The sequence below is a fragment of the Bos grunniens genome, chromosome 7 (assembly GCF_055505025.1).
Source record: "Bos grunniens cultivar Pamir isolate PY7600 chromosome 7, Bosgru_T2T1.0, whole genome shotgun sequence".
Lineage (NCBI taxonomy): Eukaryota > Metazoa > Chordata > Mammalia > Artiodactyla > Bovidae > Bos > Bos grunniens.
This window is the reverse complement of record NC_141171.1, coordinates 57,648,115-57,670,179: the sequence shown is the minus strand read 5'-3', so window position 1 is coordinate 57,670,179 and position 22,065 is coordinate 57,648,115. Positions and strand designations below refer to the sequence as shown.

At 43.9% G+C, this 22,065-nt stretch overlaps 1 long non-coding RNA gene across 26 annotated transcripts in view; it reads right to left on the bottom strand.

Annotated features, from left to right (window-relative positions):
* Window positions 1-22,065, bottom strand: part of LOC147369607 (uncharacterized) — a 122,046-nt gene that overhangs the window by 74,840 nt on the left and 25,141 nt on the right. Inside the window, exons 3-6 of one of the 26 annotated variants that reach the window (XR_015167623.1) lie at window positions 8,650-8,735; window positions 3,315-3,391; window positions 2,222-2,361; window positions 308-905 (exon numbers count right to left, since the gene is read on the bottom strand). The exons of 19 other annotated variants lie outside the window; for them this stretch is intronic. This is a non-coding gene — a long non-coding RNA (uncharacterized LOC147369607). Of the gene's footprint in view, window positions 1-307; window positions 906-2,221; window positions 2,362-3,314; window positions 3,392-4,453; window positions 4,477-8,649; window positions 8,736-22,065 lie in introns of those variants that run through there. 6 more of the 26 variants (XR_015167622.1, XR_015167627.1, XR_015167624.1 and 3 more) reach the window with 6 other exon arrangements.

Below are 22,065 nucleotides of genomic sequence, written 5' to 3'. Positions count from 1 at the left end.
ATCAAAAAAATAAGTACTTATACTGTACTAATATTTAACCTATGCTTAATCAGTAATAGACATATACTTTATAAATATATATAAGATTTCCTACTCAAAATTTTGTATGCAAGCATGCTAAGTTGCTTCAGTTGTGTCCGACTCTATGTGATCCCATGGACTGTAGCCCTCCAGGCTCCTCTGTCCATGGGACTGTCTAGGCAAGAATACTGGAGTGGGTTGCCATGCCCTCCTCCAGAGCATCTTCCCGATCTAGGGATTGAACCTGCATCTCCTGCATCACAGGCCAATTCTTTACTGCTGAGCCACCAGAGAAGCCCACTCAAAATTCTGTAAAAAGAGATATGTGACCTAAAAAGTGCAGAGCCCTCTCTTCTCTTTTAGACCTTCAAATTTCATAAAATTTGCCCACCTACCCCCAAAATGGAGACCCACATGTTTTGGGGGCTTGGATTTTTTACCTTTTTGCATTAAAAAAAGGAAGAATGATTTCCCAACTTTACCATAATTTATAAAAGAAAGACAATAAATGGTAGGAAGGACATAGTCTCAGGAATTTTTTAATCCTTTAAGACAGAATAAATTCAGCTTTTTAAATAACTCAATACATTATCTTGATTTTTTTCAAACTTCACTGGAAAAAGAAAAACGCTGCAAAGCAGTTCTAGTGCATAGTCTTAAATGCTTGTTTCCCTGAAATCTCAATTCTGTTTTAATTTGCCTCCAACAAGCTTGCATATGAGAAGAGAAAGAGTTCAGACATTTTTTTTTTAAACGTACAACATCGATGCCCTTGTAGAAGAAGAAGAGGAGGAGGAAGAGATACAGTTCCATTCTCACTTGCATTTCTGGCGGCACCCAGCCTCTCAGCATTAACCTGAGGGCTAGAGCCAGGAAAAGGAAGCCTAGAGGGAAATAAATACAAAGAATACATAGCCTTCAGAGGCAAAATAAGTTTTTTTTTTTTTTAAAGAGCAATATCAACAACCATCTACTGTCAACATGTCCTACGCTATCTCATATTGGTGTGATCTTACTATGTCTTTTGACAACTAACTAAAACTCTGCATAAGTAGAGTTTATGTAGAGAAAAAGACACTCAAAGAGGTTATTTATCAGATATCATCCAGGTAGTTAGAGAAAGAGACTTGAAACCAGGTCTGCCCAATATCAAAGTCCATCCTCGAACTCAGAAACAGGTCCTGTGAGATAAAGCGACTGCCAAGGTCATAGATAGAGCTCTGGCGTAAACCCTGGGTTCAAATCCTACTATTCCTCCCCAGGTACCTTCAGCAACTGTCCCTCTGAATCCCCAATTTTTTCCCCTATTAAATAGGGTTATTACTGCCTATATCCAAAAGTTACCTTGAGGATTAAATGACATAAATAAATATGTAAATAAAGTTCGGAGTACAGTAATTGACACATCCCAGGAGTTTGACAAGTGCCGGTCTGAAGTTCCCCTGCCTTGGCTGGATCAGCATGGTGCTATTTTCCCGGAAGTCTCCACTCAGTCCCAGCCCTTCACACCCAGAGCTCTGCAGAACTCATTCCAAAGGGAAATGCACATGCCCCACTGCTCTAGTGGGACCCAAGGCAGGCACTCACCACTGCAAGTCTATCCTTCACTGGCTCCCGGTAATGAATCCTGCTTTTAACTAGCCTGATGCAGCCAGGCCTCCTATTCCCAAGCTGAAGCCCATTAGCATACACAGCCCCATTTACTGATAAATGCATGTAATTTGTTTCTAGTGTGTCACTGTTCTATCGCTGCTTCCTGTCTTGGGGCTCAAGTGATAAAGTTTTATGCAGTTATGGGGGTTTTTTTCCCCCTTTTAATTGGAGCTTTCGATTTCAAGAGATTAAAAAAATAGTGTTTAATTTAAAATCACCCACGGGTTTGCAATCCTTTGGTGCATTAAAAGAGGGGAAAGAGTGATGAACAAAAAGGGGAGAGGGAATCGAATAGATCAACTGAGTAAAGAAAATCAAGGCTGCCCTTCTTGTGTTAAGGGGAGAAAACACCTAGTCATGTGTCTTTTCTGAGGAAAAGGCCCTTCCATTCTTTTTCTCAGAAGCTGTGACCCCATCTAACAGACCAGGCAAGCAGAGGTAAGGGTCCTTTTAACCAGCCAATGGACAGAACGATTCTGGTATCCGATGTCTGTGGGATAGAGTTCCAGCCCTGCCACACACCCATGACCTTGGTCAAGTTATTTACCTTATATGAGTTTCAGTCTCCTCTCCTGTAACATAGGGAGAACAGCAGCACTGGATTCAGAGATGTGACAGGGCACTTGGTTGAAAGCAAGAACAGTGTACCGGGGGACTTTCCTGGTGGTCCAGTGGTAAAGAATCCACCTTCCAATGTAAGAGATGTGAAGTCGATCCCTGATCGGGGTACTAAGATCCCACATGCCGCAGGGCGACTAGACCCACGTGCTGCACCTACGAAGCCCACATGCTCTGGAGTTCACAATGAAAACCCAGAGCAGCCAATTTTTTTTTTTTTAAGTGTGCGTGCTGGAATTCACAGACATCAAGATGGGCACCATGCAGGAGCTGTAGGACCCCCAAGCTCTCTGACCACTGGGCAGTACCTTGTCTAGAACGCTGCCATGGCAGGACAGGCTCCCATCCCGTCTCTGCCCTCATAACTCTCGGCTCAGACTCACATTCAAAGAATCCAGCAGGAGTGTCTGAGGGCTGGCCTGTCTGCGGGAGGCAGGGAGAGGGAACATGAGGCATCCGTGGAGTTGGGGCCCTGTCTGGACCCGCCTCCCACAAGGGAGAGTCACATGAAGACATGCACAAGCATGACTCCCCCTCCCCACCCCCGGGGAGAAATGCCTACAACAGGATGATTGTGGAGAATAAATGAGAAAACACACAGAGAGCCCTTAGCAACTTACTAGAACCTAGCAGATGGCCAATAAATGGCAGCTATTATTATTGCTGTAATTAGCATTATTTTCAGCGACTACCACTCTGGCTGCTGGGGGGATCCATGCAGATGATAGAAATAGACTCATTTTAGATGAATTCATGATGAGAGTCATGGGGACAGGGTGGAACTATAGGCAATTCAACATAGAGGCCAGTGCCTCTGACACCTGAGAACATCAAGTCTACTCGTGAACTACCCTTGATATCACTGTCAGCCTGGTCACCTCCTCACCCAGGGACCACCGTCTGCTCTGCAGCTGAACTGACCCCGGGATGCCAGGGCCTCCCTTGCATTTTCCAGGTTTTACCACACCACACACAGGCTTCTTAGCTCCGCACAGGAGGGTTTTTCCATTTTAATGACTTGCCTCAACTCGCATGTGTAGGAGAAGAGGGATCTGAGGTCCTCCTGGGGTTCAAGAGCAGGCTCCGACAACCTTGTCATCTAAAAAAGGGCAGGGGCATGTTTATGCACTGTTTGCCTCAAAAACATGGGTAAAGTCTAAAGATTAGCCCAGTGTAACTATGCAGAAAATGAAGCTTGACATGGCAATTAATTCTTTGCATTCCTCTGCTGTCTACGACAGGGATTTTTTTTTTTTTTTTTTTTATGGTCCAAGTTCTCAGCACAGATTCAAGTTCTATTAGTCAGTGGCTTAGAGCTAAAATTAAAAGTGAAATACCACCTTGGAAGCTGTGGTCCTGAAGTCATTCTGATATTGCAGAGGAAGAGAACTGTTCTCTTAAATATGTATGGTCTGAATTGCCTCTGACAGTCCTAAACTGACCCTGTATTGCTTTGTCTTTTCTCACAGCCAGGGTATATGATGGTATGTACATGATAAAGCGGAGGCCTTGAAAGGCTAGCAGAGTTTTTTAAAATTAAAAAGAAAAGAATTTGTATAACTGAATCACTTAGCTGTACACCTGAAATTAACACAACATTGTAACATTGTAAGTCAATCATATTAAAAAAAATTTTTTTTTAACAGAAAAGAAAGAAACCTATTTAGTATTGGGTAAATTTTAGTGAAGTTAAAAGAAAATCTAGCATTGAGTGTAAGTTCACACTCCAGACCATGCCAAATCTTTCACTCATCCTAATAGAAAGTTGTAATCCAAGTTGTGAGAGTGATAAGGCTAAATGACGGTAATCAATGAAAATTCAGTTAGAAGTTAATATACTAGGTAGGAGAAGGCAATGGCACCCCACTCCAGTACTCTTGCCTGGAAAATCCCATGGACGGAGGAGCCTGGTAGGCAGTCCATGGGGTCGCTAAGAGTCGGACACGACTGAGTGACTTCACTTTCACTTTTCACTTCCATGCATTGGAGAAGGAAATGGCAACCCACTCCAGTGTTCTTGCCTGGAGAATCCCAGGGTCAGGGGAGCCTGGTGGGCTGCCGTCTATGGGGTCGCACAGAGTCGGACACGACTAAAATGACTTAGCAGCAGCAGCAGCCATTCCTTCATCTGAACAATCTCAACACAAGGCCTACTGTCTGCCAGGAACCATGCTGTGTCTGGGGCTGCAGGGCAGAAATAGTGGCAGTCAGGGACCTTGGGAATTCCCAGGCTAAGCTAGTGATTGTACAAAGAAACACAAAGTAATAAAAGTTGCCAGGACTATCAGAGACATACTCTCTCCAGGTAAAAATTGCAAGCTTCTCAGGACTTCCCTGGTGGTCCAGTGGCTAAGACTCCCAGATCCCAGTGCAGGGGGCCCAAGTTCAATCCCTGGTCAGGGAACTAGATTCCTCAACTAAGAGTCCATATGCCACAACTAATGAACATCCTCCCATATATTGCAACTAAAGATCCTGTACTCGGCAACTAAAACCCAGCACAGCCAAATCAAACAAACAAATAAATATTGAAGAAAAGGAAAAAAAAAAAAAAAACCACTGAAGGCTTCTCTGAGGAAATGTGGCCAAGCTGAGACCCAAAAGATGTGAGTTGGTACCAAGGTGAAGAGTGGATGGGGGTAGGTGGAGAGGAGGGTATTTTGTCAGGCAGTCATCCAACTTGCCTTTATCCTCAGCCCTCCCATGGAAATTCAAAGGTCCCTGATCATCATCATTAATAGGCTGGGAAGTGTATTCCCTAGACCTGGCGTGCCAACAACCGAAGGACAAAATTCTCAAATTGAACGTTTGTGAACAAGGCAATGAGTATTACACAAGTGAGAGTAAGGTCTGGTTGATTCCTGCCCTCCATAGTGCCCGATTTAGTTTTGAAGACAATTCTGTAAGTAGTTAAGAAAAACATATAGGCTGTTCAATGCAACAACCTACATAAAAGAAGGCGAAGTCTTCCATTCATTCAGCAAATATTTATTTAGCAATTATTATGGACTCAACACTGTGTGGGAAACTAAAATGACTAAGACTCATTATCTGGGTCAGGAAAATAGGATTCACCACACACCTATCAGTTTGGCCAAAATCCAGAACACTGACACCACCAGATGCTGAAGAGGATGTGGAGAGACAGGAGCACTGTTAGAGGGGATGCAGAATGCTACAGCCACTTGGAAGAGCTTCCCAGGAAGACAGTTCCTTACAAAACTATGATCCAGTAATCATGCACCTTGGTATTCACCCAGAGGAGCTGAAAACTTGTATCCATACAAAATCCACATGGATGTTTATAGCCGCTTCACTCGACTGCCAACACTTGAAAGCAACCAAGATATCCTTCAGTAGGTGAATGGATAAACTGCTGTTTATTCAGACAATGAAATACTATTTGGCACTAAAAAGAATGAGTTACTAGGCCATAAAAAGATGTGGAGAAATCTTACATGCATATTAGGAAGTGAAAGAAGTCAGCCTGGCAAGGCTACCTCTTTGAAAATCAAACTATAGGGACTTCTCTAGTGGTCCAGTGGTTAAGACTTCCAGTGCAGGGAACCTGGGTTTGATTCCTGGTCAGGGAACTAGATCCCACTTGTCACACCACAACTAAATATCCAACATTCCACAACCAAGACCCAGCACAGCCAAATAAATTAAAAATGAAAGAAAATCATACTATATAATTCTAACTACTTAAAAAAGGCAGAGCTCTGGGAAAAAAAGCAAAATTATTGAGACAATAACACACAATAGTGGTTGCAGGGGAGACAGGGTGTGTGAGAGCACAGTGGGCTTTTAGGGCGGTAAAGCTACTCTGTAGGATATAAAGATGGATACATGGCATTACACATTTGTCCAACCCCATAGAACACACAGTACCAAGAGTGAACCCTAAAGTAAACTGTAGGCTTCAAGTGATTATTATGTCAACAGAAGTTCATCTCGGTGAAAATTCTACCATTCTGGTAAGTGACATTAATAAGGGGGGAGGTTATGCACATGTGGGGACAGAAGGTATACAGGAAATCTCTGCACCTTTCTCTAAGGGTTGCTATAAACTTAAAACAGCTCTAAAACAAAGTCTTTAGAAAAAGAAAGAGAGGGCTTTTGTTGCATCTTCAGGAGGAGTAGAAATTGAACTGGTGGGAAAATGAAGACATGTAAGCCCAAGGAGATGTAATGGAGGGATGAATAAAGTCAAAGAAAAGGGACTAAATGTCCACTTTCATTGTAACCGAAGAGTTGGTCAACTTCTGTTCACTGTGTACCCAGGGCAGGAAACAGTAACTGACCTCCATTCTACTCTTCGTAGCTTGTAAGATCTTACCTTCCAGGAAACCACTCCTGATAAGCTAAAATATGAAACTTATCCACCAAAACTGTGGCACCATTTACAAAACCAGGGGAGAGAAGAGAGGGAGCTGAGCTTGGAGGGAAATTAAAAAGGCTAATTGAATATGTTGGTAAAGATGTGTCTAGGTGCAAACTACTAATATTCAGCAAGACCTATTAATCTGGGAATCAGCCGCAGAAAGTTGTTTCAAGATCAATACGCACTCTCTTGAGCCCTCTCTGCTAGCTGCTGCTGCTGCTGCAAGTCGCTTCAGTCGTGTCCAACTCTGTGCAACCCCATAGACAGCAGCCCATCAGGCTCCCTCGTCTCTGGGATTCTCCAGGCAAGAACACTGGAGTGGGTTGCCATTTCCTTCTCCAATGCATGAAAGTGAAAATTGAAAGTGAAGTCACTCAGTTGTGTCCAACTCTTAGTGACCCCATGGACTGCAGCCTACCAGGCTCCTCCATCCATGGAATTTTCCAGGCAAGAGTACTGGGGTGGGGTGCCATTGCCTTCTCCACCTCTCTGCTAGAGAAAACCACAAATCCAGGCTATTTTGGATAGGTATGAATAAGCTCTTCATTTAAGAGGTTACAGAATTGATCATGGAGACCATGTAGCAAATTGTGTGACTGCAGAAGCGTGCTAATGGACTGGATTGGGGTTTTTCAAACTATTCATACCATTTCTGTTAGTGAGTGTATAAGAGGTGGTAAGGGACATACTAGAAACTAACGAAGACTTTGTCCTTGAAAGAGGAAAAGAGAATTGAAAGAAAGTACACCCGTGTGAGTGAAATGCTACCTATATCAGGCTTCAGTGCTACCAAAACCCCATCTATTGGACCATGTAAGTTTCACAGTTTTGATATATTGGACAATGCATAAATTGGCTAAAATTTATCAAGCCTGTACCAGTCATCATTTTTAAAGCATTATGCTCCAAACAACTCTACCTTATATATGAGAAAAAAATGGGACATGAGGTTAAGAAATTTCCCTGAGTCATACTACCAGGAAATCATAGAGCTGGTATTCAAACCCAGTCAACCTAGCTCCAGAGGCCATCCCCTAACTAGAACACTGTTCTGGCTGGCCAGAGACTGAAGCATCTCTGTAGAGTGACTGTGTGGGAAAACTGACCTGACTGGTTGCTGAAGCTGTCAAGGGATGAGAAGACAGTCTCTGGAAATGCGGAGTTTTGATGGATGGTATATACCCATTGTTTTAAGAACATATAGAATAGCGTTTAACTAGTGGAGAAAGATAAGCTGGGGCCTCCGTGGGTGAGAACACGACACGATCACGCATTTTCAAAGAACATTAATTGAATATAGCATGTGTGTGCTCAGTTGCTAAGTCCTGTCCAATTGTGTGACCCCATGGGTTGTAGCCCACCAGGCTCCTCTGTCCATGGGATTTTCCAGGCAAGAATACTGGAGTGGGTTGCCACTCCATTCTCCAGGAGATCTTCCCCACCTAGAGATCAAACCCACATCTCTTGCATCTCCTGCATTGGCAGGTGGATTCTTTACCACTGAACCAGCTGGGAACTAAACACAAATTCAAGATTGATTTATATGTGATATATACAAAATCAATTACACAATTATATATATGTGTGTGTGTGTGTATATATATGAGAGAGAAAGAGAGGTCTAAGGTAATGTTTATTTACTGACTGGAGTTCAGTGCAGGAGGCAAAAACCATTCTAATATGTTAAGAACAATGAGATTTAAATCAGAGATAAGATGCAACATCAGTGGAAGAATTAACTGAATGGTATTAATATTAAAAGGCTGCCTCTAGGTTCCTGTGGGAGTCGTGAGGACTGTCACGAAGTCTTTTCAGCTCTCCACATTCTAGGCACACTTCCTAACCCCTTTGTGATTAGGTGGGACTTGACTAGTTATGACCATTGGTTTTTTGTGTGACATGTATTGCTTCTAGGTCAGAGCATCTAACTGCCAGCACGATTTCCCTACACCTTGCCACCCCTCCACACGTACCCAGCGAAGGAGGGGTTGATGTCTGCTGCATCAGTGTGAATCCTAGTGTGAGGCAACATGAGGCACAGCCCTTCAGCAATCCACACCTGGCACATTACAGAAACGAAAGAAATTGATTGTAAAAAGAAAACACTCCAGATTTCACAGGTGTTTGTTACCCCAGCAGAACCTCGCCTATGCTGACTGGAATGGGTTCTGATTTCAAGATTATAACCTCCACAGCCACAATCCAAAGGGCAGGGACTATTACTGCCAGGGAGATGTCAGGCTATTGCTGTTTCCATAGCTACCGCCACTGCTGAAGCCATAGCTTCTCCAGATGGTGAAGCTAAATAAACTGTGACTGTGAAGTCCAGCTACTGCCAGCATGCACATATATCAGCAGCACAGAAGTCTCAGGGGAAAAAACAAAGAGTGGTCTTTGCCTCCCTTCTGCCTTCAAAACCTCCAGCGCATCTCCTTATCAAAGCTTAAACCTCATCCGGTATGCTAGTGGCCAAAGAGTCAGGAGAAGGTGGTTCTTACCTTCCAGCCTCTACGACAGAGGGGTATGGGGACACAGAAGGTTACGCAAACAGACGCTGAGTGCCAGAACTCAGTATCTCGCACAAATTCTCAGTGTGCTCCAGGGACCCTCTGTCTCAGAACCGTGGGGGTGCATACCAGCAAATGTCAAACATATATGGTCAGAATCTCAGGAAATCTGGGCATCTGCATTTCGACAGAGCCCCAGGAATCCTTTGATACACACTAAAGGTTGAGATCCTCTGGACTATAGCAAAAGGAACTTACCTATAAAAGTGATGGTGAGGCTGGGCGGGTGGAGGCGGGGGTGGAGGGCGGAGAGAAAGAGTCAAAACAAAATGACTCCTACACAAAAAAATTGTTTTGCTATTTTAATGGTCCCCTATAAGGCTCATGTTTCTTGCATAGTTTTAAATCATATTACATTTGCAAATCATAAAGGTTATATTTAGACTTCATAGAAAATAAAACCCAACTCCTTCATTTTAGAAACGAAGAAAATGAAGCACAGACAGGTTAAGAATTTTCCTTAAGGTGAAATATTTTTAGTCAGAGAACTCTGTGGACCAAAGACATGACTGAAAACCAAATAAATCAGATTTGACCTCAGAAGACAAGTCTATTTAGCAGCCACCTGAGCATTACCCACAGATCTCAGTAACCCTTAATGTAGAAGTTATAAATGGGCAGCACTCAAGCCACAACTGTACTCTTTTACTGTCCACTGTGTATTCTTTTAACACTTGAGCTCACATCTACAATTCAGGAAATTTCATGTAAAAATCTATGTATCTGGCCGCTGACAATTAGGTCCTCTGGGAAGCAGGTGCCAATCCCCTCTATCTTTGTTACAATTTCCACCCCCTCCTTACTGTCTCCAGGAATTTCATGCTGAGGGTCAATGGCCATTATTACCGTGCTTGAAATAGATTTCCTTTCTCACTGCAAAGAAAGATTTCTGAAGCAGAAACAGACTGCCAGACATCGACAACAGATTTGTGGCTGCCAAGGGAACAAGGGGTAGGGGATGGACAGGATTGGGAAGTTGGGACCAACAGACAAACTATTATATATAGAATGGATGGACAGCACGGTTCTATTGTACACCACAGGGTATACAATATATATTCAATATTCTGTAACAAACCACAGTGGAAAAGAATATGAAAAAGAATATATATCCATAAAAAAGAGGAAAAGATTTCTCAAAACTATATGTTGATTAAAACCACAGAAACAAATATAGACCAGTGAGGCTGTGTGAGTTCTTAGACCTTCCCATTTCATTCATTTTTGTTGCCAGCCTCACCACTGTCCCCTCCCCACCCCAACAACCCTTCATCCATGACAATTTGCTCCTCTGTCCTTAGAGCATCTGGTAGCATTCAGGTCCTGAGGACAGGACTGAGGCATAAGGTCTGAACTCCAATTGAAGGGGGCCCCCACCTGGCCACCTGCAAAACAGCACCCTAGAGAGCTCTATTTTCTCATTCTGGCACATGCAGGGCAGTCAAAGCACTTCTCCATACTGGATACCACTGCGCTGTGTGTTTGAGGTAATTAGCTTGGCTCTAAAATTAGCAGTTAAATAAATGTTAATGAACAGCTGTTCCCAATAAACAGGATAAATTGAAATTAATAATTGTTGTATTCATTTAACAAATGAATTACCCACATTTTAAGTACACCGACATCACACGTGTGATCTCCCGCCAAGCCCAGCCAGTCTAAGAAAATGCATTTAGTGGTGAAACAGGGCAAACTGGGAGCTGAGCCAGGCAGACACCGTGCCACCCGGTCTGACAATACCAAGTAAATATGTGACTGCTTTGCTTGTTTTTACTTTGAAAGGTAAAAATACAAGATAGATTTAATTGCTTGTGGATCTTTAAAAGAACCCAGCTGTGTTATGTCCTGAGGTAGGGTTAAAAAGAAAAATGCTAGAAACATGGAGTTCTTGGGCAGTGAGAACGGCGTGAGCTTTCGAGGGACAGATTTGGCTCAGTTGCCTCAGTTTCCCTACCTGCATAATGGAAACACCAGTTTTCTCATGGGATGGTGGTGAGCTTCTCATGAGATCATATGTAAGTCAAGCAATTAGCACAATGTGTGCCGCATAGCAGTTGCTTATGTTAATTTATATACATATTCATTTCCCTCTATTTCATAAGGGAAAAAGCAGATTCCAAAAAGGACCAACTCACAAGTACACTAAGCATAGATCTGGAGGACTTCTCCGGTGGTCCAGTGGCGAAGACTGTGCTCCCAATGCAGGGGGTCCAGGTTTGATACCTGGGAAGAGAACTAGATCCCACGTGCCGCAACAAAGATCTTGCATGCTGTAACTGAGACCCAGCACAGCCAAATAAATATATAATGAATTTCTAAAATACAAACACTGATCCACCAGAGCCCTAGCTTTCATAGTTCACAAAAGGCCATGTATTGTCCAGGGTGCTATTCCAGGCAGGGATGCAGCATGACAAGGGTTCTGCCTGGTGGAGCTCCCACCCTGGCTCATGATGCTTGAGAATGTCCAGGGAGTGACCTGCAGGACCAGAGGTCAGAAGAGAGGGTTGGGTGGCTCCCACTGGGACCACAGGAACAAGTGAGGGAGTTCCTCCCTGACAGGACACTAAAACCAACTTCTGGAGAACCGAAGGCTGCCAGGAGAAGGGCTCCAAGAAGAGTATTCCAGAGGAAAGAGAAAGTGTCAAGATGTTGAAGTGAGAAAGTGTTCTGGTATATTCCAGCAAGAAGATCAGATTGGTTAGAGCACTGGTTATAGTGACGCTTTCACTTCTAAAAGATCACTCCGAGGCTTCCCTGGGGGCTCAGCGGTAAGAAATCCGCCTGCCAATGCAGGAGCCACGGGTTCAATCCATGATCTGAGAAGATTCCACATGCCATGGAGCACAACATGCCTGTGCTCCCACAACTACCGAGCCAGCACTCCAGAGCCCTGGAGCAGCAGCTACTGAAGGCTGTGTGTGCTAGAGCCCACACTCTGCAACAAGAGAAGCCACAGCCATGAGGAGCCTGCACCACACTAGAGAGCAGTCCCCTCTAGCCACAACTAGAGAAAGCCTGCACAGCACCAAAGACTTGGCACAGCCAAAAATAATGAAATTATTTTTTTAATATTTTAAAAAAGATCACACTGCGTGCCACATGGGACAAAGGCAGAAGAAGGGAGATGAGAAGAAGGATCTGGAAGGCAGTGACTTCAACTAGGGTTTGCCATAAATTGCCCAGCCTACCTCTTCCCATGTAAAGTCATCCTCCCCACCCCAGAAACCCCCACAGCACATCATGTTCATGATGAAACACAAGTTTGTGACTGACAGAAGGGTTACAGCAAAAACCAGCAGAGTCCTATACAATCTCTCTCCAGCTTGGAGCTGGGCCTTGAAGGTAATACCAAGGCTGCACATAAGACCTCTGGACATAGCATGTCAAGTTTATACCCAGTGCTCAGTCAATGTCAGCTCTCAGTAACAGGCTCCCAATACACAAAGGTCTTCTCTCTGATTGACATAAATCCTGTCCCACTGATGGCTAACATGTGCTGTAAAATGAGACAATTCCATTCAAAATGAGAAACAAAGTTGGTGGTAAAATTACAGAATAGACTGGATGTTTTAAGTTTTAAATAAAAACAAATTTAGGGATCAAATCAGTGGAAAACTCATTAGTCTCAGCAGACAACTCTATGGATCCAGTATAAACTGCTCAAAACTTTACAGCAGAAGAACATGAATACAGGCAAAGTTATGTAAGACAGAACCCTCATCCACTGATGGAAAGGGTATAAAGCCAGAGAGCCAGTTCAGAGGTGAATTTGGCCAAATCTTATCCATTTTTGAATGTGTACAAGCTTCAACTGACCAGTTTAATTCTCAAATATCTCTTCTAGAACATGACACTTGCTATGCTCTGAAGGTTTAAGTCCCCCTAAAATTCACTTTGATGCTGGGAAAGATTAAAGGCAGGAGAAAGAGACAACAGAGGATGAGATGGTTGGATGGCATCACTGACTCAAAGAATATGAGTTTGAGCACGCTCTGGGAGTTGGTGATGGACAAGGAAGCCCAGCATGATCCAGTTCATGGGGTCACAAAGAGTCAGACACAACTGAGCGACTGAACTGAACTGAAAATTCACTTTGGAATCCCAACATTCAATGTGATGGTCTTAGGTGGTGGGCCTTTGGGGGTGATTAGGTCATGATGGTGGAGTCCCCCTGAATGGAATTAGTGCCCTTATATCAGAGACCCACAGAGCTCCCTAGCCCCTTCTAGCTGGTGAGGACATAGCAAGAAGTCATCAGTCAGAAAAACCTGGAGGAAGGCCCTCACCTGGCCATGCTGGAACCCATATCTTGGACTTCTAGTCCCCAGAACTGCAAGAGATACATTTCTGTGGTAACACCACCCAGCCTCTGGTATTTTGTTATAGCAACCTGAACAAACTAAGGTAACACCCAAGTGTGCCTTAAAAATACTATATAAAGGTATTCATGACACTACTGTTTGTAATAGCAAACAGCTGGAATGATTATCATGGAGATATAGCTTAAAAATCACAGTATTTTTACAATACAGAATACTATGCATGAGTGAGTGAAATGCAGTAGAATTCTACTGGGTTGGCCAAAAAATTTGTTTGGGTTTTCCCCATAAGAGCTTACAGAAAAACCCAAACTAACTTTTTGGCCAACCCAGTATGTACTAACATGCTAAGATCTCTAAAACATACTGTATGGGGTGGGGGTGGGGGGGGGGGAGTTGAAGTTGAAATATTGCACGTGGGGTACAATATGTAAAAATAATGCTATGCACTTGCCAGCAAATTTGGAAAACTCAGCGATGGCCACAGGACTGGAAAAGGTCAGTTTTCAGCCCAATATCAAAGAAGGGGAATGCCAAAGAATGTTCAAACTACCACACAATTGTGCTTATTTCACAGGCTAGCAAGGTAATGCTTAAAATTCTTCAACCTAGACTTCAACAGTACATGAGCCGAGAACTTCCAGACGTACAAGGTCTATTCAGAAAGGGCAGAGGAACCAGAGATCAAATCACCAACATCTGCTGGATCATAGAAAAAGCAAGATAATTCCAGAAAAATATCTACTTCTGCTTCACTGACTACACTAAAGCCTTTGACTGTGTGGATCACAACAAAATGTGGAAAATTTTTAAGAGATGGGACTACCAGACCACTTTACCCTCCTCCTGAGAAAAGTTTAAGCAGGTCAAGAACCAACAGTTAGACTGAACCAACAAAGTTCAGTCCAGTCGCTCAGGCATGTCCAACTCTTTGCGGCCCCATGAACCGAAGCACTCTAGGCTCCCTGTCCATCACCAACTCCCGGAGTTTACCCAAACTCACGTCCATTGAGTCAGTGATGCCATCCAGCCATCTCATCCTCTGTCGTCCCCTTCTCCTCCTGCCCTCAATCTTTCCCAGCATCAGGGTCTTTTCAAATGAGTCAGCTCTTTGCATTAGATGGCCAAAGTACTAGAGTTTCAGCTTCAACCTCAGTCCTTCCAATGAACACCCAGGACTGATCGAATCTCCTTGCAGTCCAAGGGACTCTCAAGAGTCTTCTCCAACACCACAGTTCAAAAGCATCAATTCTTCAGTGCTCTGCTTTCTTTATAGTCCAACTCTCACATCCATACATGACTACTGGAAAAACAATAGCCTTGCCTAGACAGACGTTTGTTGACAAAGTAATGTCTCTGCTTTTTAATATGCTGTCTAGGTTGATCACAACTTTCCTTACAAGGAGTGCTGCTGCTAAGTCGCTTCAGTCATGTCCGACTCTGTGCGACCCCATAGACGGCAGCCCACCAGGCTCCCCCGTCCCTGGGATTCTCCAGGCAAGAACACTGGAGTGGCTTGCCATTTCCTTCTCCAATGCATGAAAGTGAAAAGAAAGGGAAGTCGCTCAGTCGTGTCCGACCCTCAGCGACCCCACGGACTGCAGCCTACCAGGCTCCTCCGCCCATGGGATTTTCCAGGCAAGAGTACTGGAGTGGGTTGCCATTGCCTTCTCCGTTCCAAGGAGTAAGTGTCTTTTAATTTCATGACTGCAGTCACCATCTGCAGTGATTTTGGAGCCTAAAAAATAAAGCCAGCCACTGTTTCCGCTGTTTGCCCATCTATTTGCCATGAAGTGATAGGACCGGATGCCATGATCTTAGTTTTCTGAATGTTGAGCTTTAAGCCAACTTTTTCACTCTCCTCTTTCACTTTCATCAAGCGGCTCTTTAGTTCTTCTTCACTTTCTGCCATAAGGTTGGTGTCATCTGCATATCTGAGGTTATTGATATTTTTCCCGGCCATCTTGATTCCAGCTTGTGCTTCTTCCAGCCCAGCGCTTCTCATGATCCACTTCGCATATAAGTTAAATAAGCAGGGTGACAATATACAGCCTTGACGTACTCCTTTTCCTATTTGGAACCAGTCCGTTGTTCCATGTCCAGTTCTAACTATTGCTTCCTGACCTGCATATAGGTTTCTCAAGAGGCAGGTCAGGTGGTCTAGTATTCCCATCTCTTGAAGAATTTTCCACAGTTTGAATTTGTGATCCACAAATTCAAAGGCTTTGGCATAGTCAATAAAGCAGAAATAGATATTTTTCTGGAACTCTCTTGCTTTTTTGATGATCCAGCAGATGTTGGCAATTTGACCTCTGGTTCCTCTGCCTTCACTAAGAACTGTTTCAAATCTGGGAAAAGATTATATCAAGGCTGTATGGGATTGTCACCCTGCTTTTGTCACCCTGCTTATTTAACTTATATGCAGAGTACCTTATGCAAAATGCCGGGCTGGATGAATCACAAGCTGGAATCAAAATTGCTGGGAGAAATAAACAACCTCAGATATGCAGATGATACTACCCTAATCACAGAAAGCAAAGAGGAACTAAAGAGCCTCCTGATAAAGGTGAAAGAGGAGAGTGAAAGAGATAGCTTAACACTCAAAAAACTAAGATCATGGTATCTGGTCCCATCACTTCATGACAAACAAAAGGAGGAAAAGTGGAAACAGTGGCAGATTTTATTTTCTTGGGCTCCAAAATCCCTGTGGACAATGACTACAGCCATGAAATTAAATGATGCTTGGTCCTAGAAGATAAGCTATGACAAACCTAGACAGTGTATTAAAAAGCAGAAACATCACTTTGCCAACAAATGTCCGTCTAGTCAAAGTATGATTTTTTTCAGTAGTCATGTACAGATGTAAAAGTTGAACCATAAAAAAAAGCCAAGCACCCAAGAATTGATGCTTTCAAACTGTGGTGCTGGAAAATTCTCTTGAGAATCCCTTGGACAGCAAGGAGATCAAACCAGTCAATCTTAAAGGAAATCAACCCTGAACATTCTTTGGAAGAACTAATGCTGAAGCTCTAATACTTTGGCTACCTGATGTGAAGAGCCGATTCATTGGAAAAGACCCTGATGCTGGAGAAGACTAGGGGCAGGAGGAGAAGGGGGAGACCGAAGATGAGATGGTTGCATGCCGTCACCAACTCAAGGGACATGAGTTTGAGCAGATTTGGGGAGATAGTGAAAGACAGGGAAGCCTGGCATGCTGCAGCCAAGGGGGTCGCAAAGAGTCGGACATGACTTAGTGACTAAACAGTAACAACTTTTATATACACATATTTGCATGGCAGAGATTGCTAGCTGCCTAACCCACTTGCTATTTAATAATAGAACTATGATCTTGGCTTCCCCAGTGGTTCAGCAGTAAAGAATCTGCCTCTAATGCAGCAGATGCAGGTTTAATCCCTGAATTGGGACTATCCCCTGGAAAAGCATATGGCAACCCACTCCAGTTTCTTGCCTGAAAAATCCCATGGACAGAGGAGCCTAGCGGACTATAGTCCAAAGGGTTGCAAAGAGTCCATCATGACTCAGTGATTGACTGTACACACAAAACAATGAATTCAGCCAAAAGACTACAATTCCCAGAACCTCTTGCAGCTAACCACAGTATTATTACTGAATTCTAGTCAACAAGATGTACTCAGAAGTGAACGCACATAAGACATCCTTCCTTCCATGTCTGGTCCAGGATGTGGATAGAATGGTTGGCACTGTGCCACCATCTTGGACCAGGAGGTGACCTTGAGGGTGGAGATGATGGACGGAAGATTGCAATCTGGTGCCCAGATCCATGACCAAATCCTGGAGCCAGTATGCCAGCCCTGAATGCCTGCCTCCAGACTTGCCATATGGAAGAAAGAAATTTCTAATTCATTTAAGCTATTTTTATTTGTGGTTACCCTATCTTAAGCAGGCAAATCTAATCCTACGTGACACAGTAGGCAAATCCAATTAGTCTGCAAAGATAAATAATTTCAATGATCATCTCTGGGGAAAGGAAGTGAGGAGTGCAGTCACAGAGAGAAAGTCCAGGGAAAATAGAGCTCTCTCATATTTGGTTCTTTAGAAGTCATTCATGTATTTGTGCATCTAAAAACTGATTCTAAAATAAAAGGGAGGGACTTCCCTGGTAGTCCAGTGGTTAAGAATCTGCCTTCAAATGCAGGGAATGTGGGTTTCAACCCCTGGTCAGGGAACTAAGATCCCACATGCCCAGGAGCAACTAAGCCTGTGCCATAATTACTGAACCACCACAGCCAAAACAATAAATAGGAAACATTCATGTTAAGAAGAGAGTCTGATGAAGCAGCAGCTAGCAGGGCTCAGGGCTCAGATGCCCCAGAGCTGCTTTACCATGCGGGCCCACTGCAATCACAGAAGGGTTGGGCCATCATAGCAACCACACTCCCATAGAACTCTTACCTGGACTGCAGCTGGGCACCCCCACCAGAGACATTTCACCTGTGGACTGACCATCAGAAACTATCCAGCAGGCAATACGCCTGGTTCCCTCCCAATAAAAATGAATCCCAGCCAAGATATTCAGGGGCTTCTGTAATTGTTGAGTCATCAGACTCCAACAAGAGTTAGGTTAGAAGACTTGTATTGTCAGAAAACTGTTTTATCTTTCAAGATCAGTTTTTCTAAGTCAGGAGGAGACATGGGGATGTAATAGAGATGATGCTGTTTCGCATTCTCCCATGTGATGAATGACACCATACAGTTCCATCCATGTCAGCAAAGAGCCCAGGATAAAAGCATGACTTAAAGTTCTGCTGGTCCCCCAACAGAGAAACAGGAAACTAATTAGCCAGGGGTAGGAGGACATCAGAGAAGGCAAAGACACCCCACTCCAGTACTCTTGCCTGGAAAATCCCATGGATGGAGGAGGCTGGTGGGCTACAGTCCATGGGGTCGCTAAGAGTCGGACATGACTGAGCGACTTCACTTTCACTTTCATGCATTGGAGAAGGAAATGGCAACCCATTCCAGTGTTCTAGCCTTGAGAATCCCAGGGACGGGGGAGCCTGGTGGGCTGCCGTCTATGAGGTCGAACAGAGTCGTACACGACTGAAGCGACTTAGCAGCAGCAGTAGCAGCAGGAGGACATGGGGCACATCACTCAGATTTCAAGTCCATATTCAATTCACATTCACCAGCATCACATTTTTACCAAGATGAGCAAGAACTCCCAGATAGATCAAAACAGAGCAAAACTGGAGAGCAACAATAGATGTGTCCTCATGTACTCCCAGACTTGGCCAAACCCCAACTCTGAATAGCTCAACCATCAGCTTAGTGAAGTAAAGTGAAGCCTGCCCTGGGCAGGTGGGTATCACTCTACATCAGCATGGTGGTGGTGGTTTAGTCACTAAGTGTCCGACTCTTGCAACCCCATTGTCTGTAGCCTGCTAGGCTCCTCTGTCCATGAGATTCTCTAGGCAAGAATACTGGAGTGGGTTGCCGTTTCCTTCTCCAGGGGATATTCCTGACCCAGGGCTCGAACCTGGGTCTCCTGCATTGCAGGCAGATTCTTTACCAACTGAGCTACAAGAGAAGCCCCCACATCAGCATCCTTCACTTCAAATAAGCCTTTGGCCAGCCCCAGCAATTCTGCTGTTTAGAGTAACAGGTCTTCAGTTCAGTTACTCAGTTGTGTCCGACTCTTTGCAATCACGAGGACTGCAGCACGCCAGGCTTCCCTATCCTTCACTATCTCCCAGAGTTTGATCAAACTAATGTCCATTGAGTCAGTGATGCCATCCAACCATTTCATTCTCTGTCATTCCCTTCTCCTCCCATCTTCAATCTTTCCCAGCATCAGGGTCTGTCTTTGCATCATCAAGTCGGTTCTTCGTATCAGATGGCCAAAGCACTGGAGTTTCAGCTTCAGCATCAGTCCTTCCAATGAATATTCAGGTCTGATCCCCTTTAGGATGGACTGGTTGGATCTCCTTGCAGTTCAAGGGACTCTCAAGAGTCTTCTCCAACACCACAGTTCAAAAGCATCAATTCTTCGGTGCTCAGGTTTCTTCACAGTCCAACTCTCACATCCATACATGACCACTGGAAAAACCATAGCCTTGACTAGATGGACTTTTGTTGGCAAAGTAATGTCTCTGGTTTTTAATATGCTATCTAGGTTGGTCATAACTTTCCAAGGAATAAGCGTCTTTTAATTTCATAGCTGCAATCACCATCTGCAGTGATTTTGGAGCCCCAAAAAATAAAGGCTGACACTGTTTCCACTGTTTCCCCATCCATTTGCCATGAAGTGATGGGACCAGATGCCATGATCTTAAGTATTCTGAATGTTGAGCTTTAAGCCAACTTTTTCACTCTCCTCTTTCACTTTCATCAAGGGGCTCTTTAGTTCCTCTTTGCCATAAGGGTGATGTCATCTGCATATCTGAGGTTATTAATATTTCTCCCAGCAATCTTGACTCCAGCTTGTGCTTCATCCAGCCCAGCATTTCTCATGATGTACTCTGCATGTAAGTTAAATAAGCAGGGTGACAATATACAGCCTTGACGTACTCCTTTCCCGATTTGGAACCAATCTGTTGTTCCATGTCCAGTTCTAACTGTTGCTTCCTGACCTGCATATAGGTTTCTCAAGAGGCAGGTCAGGTGGTCTGGTATTCCCATCTCTTTCAGAATTTTCCAGTTTATTGTGATCCACAAATTCAAAGGCTTTGGCATAGTCAATAAAGCAGAAATATATGTTTTTCTGGAATTCTCTTGCTTTTTCGATGATCCAGCAGATGTTGGCAATTTGATCTCTGGTTCCTCTGCCTTTTCTAAATCCAGCTTGAACATCTGGAAGTTCACAGTTCCCGTATTGCTTGGAGAATTTTAAGCATTACTTCACTAGCATGTGAGATGAGTGCAATTGTGCGGTAGTTTGAGCATTCTTTGGCATTGCCTTTCTTTGGGATTGGAATGAAAACTGACCTTTTCCAGTCCTGTGGCCACTGCTGAGTTTTCCAAATTTGCTGGCATACTGAGTGCAGCACTTTCACAGCATCATCTTTCAGGATTTGGAATAGCTCAACTAGAATTCTATTACCTCCACTAGCTTTGTTCGTAGTGATGCTTTCTAAGGCCCACTTGACTTCACATTCCAGGATGTCTGGTTCTAGGAGAGTGATCACACCATTGTGATTATCTCAGTCGTGAAGATCTTTTTTGTACAGTTCTTCTGTGTATTCTTGCCACCTCTTCTTAATATCTTCTGCTTCTGTTAGGTCCCTACCATTTCTGTCCTTTATCAAGCCCATCTTTGCATGAAATATTCCCTTAGTATCTCTAATTTTCTTGAAGAAATCTCTCGTCTTTCCCATTCTGTTGTTTTCCTCTATTTCTTTGCATTGATCGCTGAGGAAGGCTTTCTTATCCCTCCTTGCTATTCTTTGGAACTCTGCATTCAGATGCTTATACCTTTCCTTTTCTCCTTTGCTTGTTCATAGATCCCACGAAAAAACAGAGTTTGAAATTCAACTGTTAGAATCACCTATTTTTTTTTAAATTTATTTATTTTTGGCTCTGTTGGATCTTCATTGCTGTTCATGGGCTTTCTCTAGCTGCGGAGAGCAGGGTCCACTCTTGAGCTGCAGAGCACATTATCTAGGCCCACGGGGTTCAGTAGTTGCTGCATGTGGGCTTGGTTACTCTGCGACGTGTGGGATCTTCCTGGACCAGGGACCGAACCTGTGTCCCCTGCATTGGCAGGCAGATTCTTTACCAATGGACTACCAGGGAAGCCCCATCACCCATGTATTTTTACTTGCAAAAATAAATTCTGAAGGCAGATAGTCTTTCAGATATGTAACGACCAAGTAGTCTGTATCTGTTAGCTGTCTTGGTCCTTTCAGGCTGCTATAACAAAATCCCACATACTGGGCGGCTTACAGAAATATTTTTCTCCCAATTCTGGAGGCTGCAAGTCTAAGATCAGGTGCCAGCATGGCCAAGTGAGGATCATAAACTCATTCTGTCTTGACATGGCAGAAGGGGCTAGGGAGCTCTGTGGGTTTTCCTTGAGAAGGCCACTAATTCCATGCTTGAAGCCTCAGCCCTCATGACCTAATCACCTCCTAAAGGCTCCACTTCCTAACACCATCACCTTGGGGGTTAGGATTTCAACATATGAATTTTGGAGGGATAAACATATAGACCATAGCACTAGCCAATATTCATATGTGGCAATTTTAACTAAAATTAAATAAAATGAACTGGACTTCCCTGGTGGTCCAGAGGTTAAGAATCTGCCTGACAACGCAGGGGAGACAGGTTCAATCCCTGGTCTAGGAAGATTCCATATGCCATAGGGCAACTAAGCCCATGAGCCCTAACTACTGGAGCCCACGCTCCCTAAAGCCCATGCTCTGCAACAAGAGAAGTCACTACAATAAGAAGCCCAGGAACCACAGCTAGAGAGAGCCCGTGTGCAGTCAGACAGATGCAGTACAGCCGAAAATAAATAAAG